At 39.6% G+C, this 7,500-nt stretch overlaps 1 long non-coding RNA gene across 1 annotated transcript in view; it reads left to right on the top strand.

Annotated features, from left to right (window-relative positions):
• The window catches only part of LOC148716397 (uncharacterized), an 8,043-nt gene extending 1,335 nt beyond the window's left edge, over positions 1–6,708 (top strand). The window contains exons 1-5 of the long non-coding RNA XR_015995144.1: positions 1–1,404; positions 5,143–5,226; positions 5,404–5,435; positions 5,528–5,607; positions 5,856–6,708. The exon at positions 1–1,404 is cut by the window's left edge and continues 1,335 nt beyond it. This is a non-coding gene — a long non-coding RNA (uncharacterized LOC148716397). The remainder of the gene's footprint in view (positions 1,405–5,142; positions 5,227–5,403; positions 5,436–5,527; positions 5,608–5,855) is intronic.
• The last annotated feature ends 792 nt before the right edge of the window (positions 6,709–7,500 follow it).

Genomic DNA, 7,500 nt, shown 5'->3' with positions numbered 1-7,500 from the left:
TGAAAGCCAGTGTTTCAACGAATCAAAATTTTGATAAGAAAAGTAACAAGGCGATCGAGCCAGCAACAACCCAGCGGCTGCTGAGTAACTTTTCTATTGATGTGGAGTTGCAATTGCTATTCTACCGAATGAGAGCCTAATCTTTTTATTGTAAAATTGTTGAATCCTGCTTAGAAGAAAGACCTTCCATTCAATTCTTTAAATCCACTTATGCAGTGGGAGGAGCCTTTCCTGTTTTTGTTTTTGTAATAGTTGTCCGCGCCGAAGTCAGGAAAGTCGGGAGATAATTAAGTTGTAATTAGCGAAATGTCCTTCCCATCCAACAGAAAGTTTCATTTAGATCAGCAGTTTAAGTACTTGAAGATCTTGAAGATTTGATTCCTCTATCGTCCTACCGACTTTACTGGAACATACGCAAGGCGAGTGTTCAATGAGGTTCAATGAGCCGATATCCCTTAATAATATGAAGCTCTACGGGTGCGGGAAGATATAAAATTGTCTAATACTCTGGAAATTTCCAGTGAAATCTCCAACACTTTCTGGAAAATCTCGAAAACGTAAGAAATATGGAAGAGAAAGCTTAAAGGCATGTTTCGCAAAGAATCATCTGATATCCGATTCATCACAAATTTAAAAGTACTATGCTAATATACACCCACACCTCTGTTAAAGGCGAAAACAAGCACGCAAAGTTGGAGAAGTTGTTGGATCGCAATCAGATATCAGAAACTTTATTTACTTCTTACGCTAAATGTTATTTTGTGCAAGAGAATAAACAAAAAGAAAAACAATCGGTGTTAAAAATTCAATGCAACGACTGCAAACAGGAAACATTTCATGACAAGTAGAAGTATTCGTTTAAATGGTGCTAAAAGGTCATGATTGTCGTCATCTTAATACGATTAGGTCGTTGAGCCGATAATTTTAAACGTAATTACAGCAGAGCTTTCGTGCTTATTCGCACATTTTTGTTGAGGGCGGCTACAAAATAGATAGAGACAAACCAACACAAAAGCCAGCCGACATTGAAATCCTTTCTTTATCAAGAATCTTCCACTTTTGTTTATCCCATCCTAACCACACATTCTTGTCCACAAAAATTAAGGCTATTGATTTGAAATAAAATAAAACATCAAAGTTTACCGAAGTTTTTGCCCCCCTTCGACAATTTCTTTTATCTCTACAAACAATTAAAAGATTCGTTGTTTTATTTCAATCAAAATTGTTCCATTGTGTACAGGACACACATAAACACACGCGGCTTTATGCCTGAACGTTGGCGACACATTAGGAATCAATGGCAGACAAAAATTATGCAGACAAATAAAGCTTCACTGGAGATCTGTGAAATGAACGTTTTTAGTGCCGGACCATGGGCTGTACAGGAAAGCATCCCCATAGCTAGTAAGCGTTTAATTTTCAATTTGTTGTTGTTTCTTCCGATATCAACCATGATGTTCGATAAAAACCGGAAGCGTACCACGGTGACAGATGAATGGTTTTCCCCTCGAAGGCTGTGGTGAGGTTTGACAGTATCAAGAACAGATACTTCAAGGAGAAAATCAGAGTTTTTTCTTTATGGCATCTGATAGCAGAGATATTTCATAAGAGAAATATCTTGTCACTGAAATAGATTTGGCACGAAAGTGTTTATTGTGCAAAATTGTGTCATTTCATATTGCGTGCACATCTTATCGTGACGTAATCGAAGAACTCACGCATAGCGGAAACCTTTAATGATGGAAGACTTTCAGCGGAAAAGAACAGCGCTTTTGATACAAAGTCCGGTGTGAATATAGCTCATATCCTAAAATGAATCTTAAACAATCTGCAGCGACTTCAAACAAAACCTGATGAGATAGCTCACCCAATGAAAATCTCACGCGATGAATTGATCACGCGAACAAAGTTATTGTAAAAGCTTTGATAAACCTCTGAGGGCGTTTATTATATTGATTCCCAGGGCTTCCAAAAATGAAAGGTCTATTAGGGAGGGGTGGAGGTATAAAAAAACTCATTCAGAGTAAAATTCGCTTAACTTAATTGTCTCCTTGTTTTGACGAATATTGCACTCAATATGCTTTCCTTTGGTAAAACACTTGTGACATCTGATCCAGAAACTAATCAAAAGCTATTCACCGAAGTGGAGGTGGCTAGTGGTGGACGTTTACCGAACGGCGAAGCGGCGAGGTTAATATACACCACTAGCCACCAAAACCGAATAATCAATTTTTTTATATCCTAAAACAGTGAGATAACGTAGCACAGAAACATGATTTTTAAAACTAATTTATTCCTGCAACAATTACTGTAACAATATTTCGGGCGCAATTCGCGTGCGTTGGTCAAAAATGAATATAGCAAAGGATAATCGAAGTTTGCGTAGCCAATCAGAGCGCGCCTCTAACGCTATACACTGTTTTCGTTTTGACTAATATCTGTATATTTGCGCTAAGCCATTACTGAACCCACAAGTATAACAATCCTGGTAGAATTTTAGAGCTTTCCTTTTACAAGAAGTGAGAGGAAGGGGAGGGTGGGAGGGGAGGAGGGGAGAGAAAGGGTGGAGGGGTTATTAAGTTATCATTAGTTATCAGAACAAATGAACGAAACGAGGGGAGAGTAATTATTAGAAAACTGTGAGGGGATTAACTATTAGAGACCTGGCTTTCCAAAATTAAATGAGACGGGAGGGGAACGTCCGTGAAAACGTGGTAAAAGGCGTGTTAAGTGTTGTTACTCTTTTGCACAATATTTCGGTACTGAGGAGGATCTGCCCCTCTTTAAAATAAATTACTATTATACGTTTTCTGCTTTATTCTTTGGTTGAAATATGTTTCAACGTTTTTGTTGTGGATAAATACAGCCAGGATTACGCTGCACGTCCTATCGGGTTTAAAATTCTCCCTCTTGATTTCTTCTCCCTCCTCACAAGGCGCTCCCAACATAGCCGGTTACAGCAGAAATTCTCCACACTGTTCTCTATACATTTCTTGTGGTAATTACAAGGAGAATTTGTCTAAAATTCAAAAGCTTCTTGAGTTCGCGATCATTTCCTCTTTTCGCATGATCTTCGTGATTGATTCAGGTGTGATACTGTTGACAAGGGCGCGTCATTCGCTCTGACGAGGAGCTAACGTTGGAAACGTCAGCTGTATCAACTTAGTATGTGGTGGCCAATTTAGATTATCAACTCAGTTCATAAAAACAAATCATCTTACAATTCAAATTATAGTTTGTGAAACTGACCTTGGTGAAATTCCATACTGGATTCATTTCAACCTTATCTAGCGCTTGACGTCAATCAGATGGAAAGTAAACCTTTATGATGATATTTTATGTATTCAATGATTATGAACGCTTCGTCTTTTTCAATATTCATTGTACCTTACCATACAACCAGGAAACATTAATTCTGACAGTGAGTTTTGCTGTTTATTGCGTTCATTTGGATTGTTTTCTATTATGAAAACCGTGGTTTGCGACAAAAGCCACCTGTATGAAAAATGCCATCTTATTACGTACAGTAATAAAATAACTTTAATTAATGCTTTTAAAAACTGAAAAATCGCATGTGGTAACGTCACTTTGACTTACAATAAAGTATTATTATTATTATCATCATACATCAAGATCACCACACTCCAGATGAAGCAGATAACAATGCTGCAAAGTCCCAGGCAATAGCTGAGAAACGTGAGGCCCTGAAAGAATCTGAAGTGAGGGTAAAGAACATGTTAACACCGAACTCGCTCAAAGTGAAAGAACGAGCATCAGAAAGAGGTTCCTCCAGTTGGCTCACTGTCATCCCGTTAAAAGACCTAGGATACGATCTCAATAAAGGAGAATTTAGAGATGCCCTTAAGCTGAGATACAATTGGGAATTCTCTGACATCCCAAACTGGTGCGTCTGTGGTGACATCTTTGAAGTGGACCATGCGATGACCTGCAGAAATGGCGGATTTTTGATGCAGCGCCACAATGAGATCAGAGACCTGGAGGCGGCAATGCTTAGCACCGTATGTAAAGATGTGGAAATCGAGCCTCCCCTGCAGCAGATTACGGGAGAAATTTTGAATAATGGCGCCAATACTTCCCAAGATGCTCGTCTTGATATTCTAGCAGGGGTTTCTGGGAGCGACAGAAGTCTGCATACTTTGATGTCCGCGTATTCCACCCTTATGCTGACTCCTATCGCGAGAAGACATCAGAGCAAGTCTTTAAACAGCACGAAAATGAGAAGAAACGAAAGTATGCCAGTAGAGTATTGGAAATAGAGCAGGGATCCTTTACGCCCCTGATCTTAAGTACCACCGGAGGGATGGGCACTGAATGCAAAATTTACCATAAACGCTTAGCTGAACTCATATCCATTAAGAAATGTGAAACATACTCTACCACTATGTCCTGGATTAGAGCCAAAATCTCTTTTGCGCTCTTACGATGCGCCCTCTTATGCTTAAGAGGTACAAGAAAGAAGAGAAGAACATTTGAGACATTCGATACAGATTTTTTAATTGACAATGCTATGGCAAATATAGGCTAGACATTTTTAAAGTTTGTTTTTACAGTTTTTTAGAGTAAGAGTGTCATTTACCTTCTCATATATTTTTTTTAATGTAATTTACTTTTATAAGGATCATTTCGATGCAAGCTTTTTGAAAATTCTTTCAATACGAACTTGTAGTTACTTTCGCGATTTTTATATGTAGGTCGTTTTTGTTATCAAAGTTAGTTTGGGTCTGATACGAGTCTGATCCTAGAGAACCGAATTTAATAGATGTATTCCGTGTCAACTAATTTGGAAATGTACGAGAGAAAAACCATTATGCACGCGAAGTTATTATAATGTTTTAACATATGTTTTGAAATTATAATTATGCAGCAGTTTAACACTTTTGTATGCTATATACAGTAAGAATAATATGACGGGGCGCATGAGCGCAGACTGTTAATTATAGTGAAAAAAAAAAAAACCCTCGAGAAATAAAACTGTTATTGACATGACATCGCAACAGCAATTAATAACGGTAAAAAATTCTTTGTTTCTTAATTTGGACTCTTGGCAACTAGGCCACATTCTTGAGCTCAGCTTCGAACATAGAATAGTTTTTTAAAATCACCAAACAATTCATTTTGCAGCTCACATTCACTGACGGCCAAGTTGCCAACTTTTTGGAGGAGCTAGGCGCCTACCTGGAAGGGCACTTGGCCCAGTCAGGTGATGTAAGTAGAACTTATTCATATCTATTTTAATAAACATGAATAACAAGTCATTATTTCATAGCAATACTCAAACAGAGGGATCTCACATGTCGCGGTTTGAAACTCGCAAATGGCGCGAATTTGGACTAAATCTTATTACACCTTCACCTAAATCTTATTAATCTCCCCTGATTTTAGGTCGCCCAACAAATGGATCCCCTTCAAAGATGGTTAGTATCTTGTGAATTTTTCATTGCATTTTATGCTCTTCACACAGTTTATTGTTCTAGTGGTCATTTCCGGAACTGTCAACTTTGAACAGGGACTTTATGGTGTTGCTGGCCCTTCAGTTTGTGGGCTTTCAGCCAGCCGTCCAGGAAATTCTGGAGAACCAGAATACCGGTAAATGACTATTTTGTGTTTAAGAACGTATTTCATGCAAAATGAACGATACTACTAGTTGCGGTTATCGTGGATGCGATTCCGTCGATCCCCGGCGCTCTCTGGAGTCTGTAATTAAGACCACATTTGCGCATGATGTTAGTAATTTTTCACTTAGGTCTAATTTCTGACCTATCTGCCCGTAACATCAGAATGATTTATTTGGAGAAAACAGTTGGACTTAGAACCGGTGTCTTTTTTTTCCGTAGGTACTCAAGGGGATTAATCAGGGGGACTAATCAAGTTGTAAACTGAACTTAAATAAATTTGTTATCTCGAAAAGCGGTCTCGACATATCACTGAATAAGTGACTGTGCAGCTATGAATTCCACTGTTGCTCATAAACTTTTATTCCATTTGGTGGCTTCTAAAGAAGCCGTTTTCGAAAAAGCAGCATTTGGCTCTCTGGATGCGTCCGGCGAAATAACTCTTCGTAAACTTGATCTGAACTTTCTCTACCGGGCGGGGAGCTATTTTGCGGCCTTGTTCATCTAGGAAGGAAAGCGACTTGCCAAGAAACAGCTTAAAGCTGACTGGAGCGTCGACGCAACATCCGCCGCCTGTTACTGTTAAACGCAGCTTCAGATAAGGACCAAGGCCTGCTGCTATCAGTTCCTCTTCACTAGCGAGGTACGGAGTCCCACGGAGGTCTGATGGCAAACCAGGAAAGAGCGCTCTTACTACATCGTGCCGTATCGTGATAGTTTCGTTGCATGCCAGGGGCGATTTTACACCCTTCTCAAATAAAAGAGCTAGTCTCTCTCGGCATTCATCGGCGCGAAATGGATCGACAGATCTGTTCTCGAAGGCAGTGATGAGTTCTTCGGGTAGGTGCTCGGCTGGTTCCCACGTATTTTCACTCGGGGAGTAGCTTTGCCATTGGATGAAATACTCTGCTCTGCCTCCTTGAACTCGTTTTGCTACAATACGTTCAACTTCGTAAACGCCCATAACAGTTGGTTTTACCTTCGGTCGGTATTTCGAATTAAAGCCACGATGGCGGACATCATTCAATAATGTTGCGTAAAAGCCCGGCTGATGTCTCGCACGCTTCGACATGTTGTTGCAAATAAGCTGTAGCTAATGATTGGATTGGATTGAATGAAACTGTGCTATTTATATGTTTTGATTATTCAAAAGGGATCAAACTGTGAATAATTATGTAACTGTTCCCTCGGCCGTCAACCTGTTCGTGGCGGCCGTTTGTTAGTCAGTTTACTTGATTTTTCTTCTGTTTGGTCGGACTGCGTTAATCGGTGGAGTAAAAAAGCGCGATTGTGAAGTGTAAGTGAGTGATATGCTTTTACTCCCGTCAATACGGATAGATTTCAATGGCCCATTGGTCGTCGTATTAACGGGGTTCCACCGTAGTCTCTTTTGCAATTGTTGTTGTTGTCCTTTTTTTGTCATCGCGTAAGTCTTCTTCTTGAGGGGTAAAAAAGGAAGAAAAGCTCTGTTCAGCCATCAAAATTTTTTAGTGGAGTATGACAACGCAAGTGTCAGGTAAAAGCGAGTGACCCACGCATCGCGCTCTCTATAAAACTGTGAATAAGCCATTTTTCGCGCCCCTTATTCTCTTTAATACGGGCGCGCGCCAAAACCACATTTAAGACAAAGATTGAATGAAAATAAAATTTCACTTGACCACAGATTACCTAGCTTTCGAAGCACCGCTTTTTATAGCCTTCAATCAGGCGTTTCTTTGTTGTCAGTCCGCAACCGCAAGCATTTCGCCCCCGAAAACCGCCTGATCGCAACTTACGCTTTTTAAACCGCCCATTCTTCACGATACTGTTTTTATAAATTTTTCTATTCTCATGATACTAATTTTTATAATTCCGACAACATTTTAGC

The sequence above is a fragment of the Stylophora pistillata genome, chromosome 14, assembly GCF_964205215.1.
Source record: "Stylophora pistillata chromosome 14, jaStyPist1.2, whole genome shotgun sequence".
NCBI classification, from domain to species: domain Eukaryota; kingdom Metazoa; phylum Cnidaria; class Anthozoa; order Scleractinia; family Pocilloporidae; genus Stylophora; species Stylophora pistillata.
Note: the sequence above shows the minus strand (reverse complement) of the source record. Positions and strands in the feature narration are given on the sequence as shown.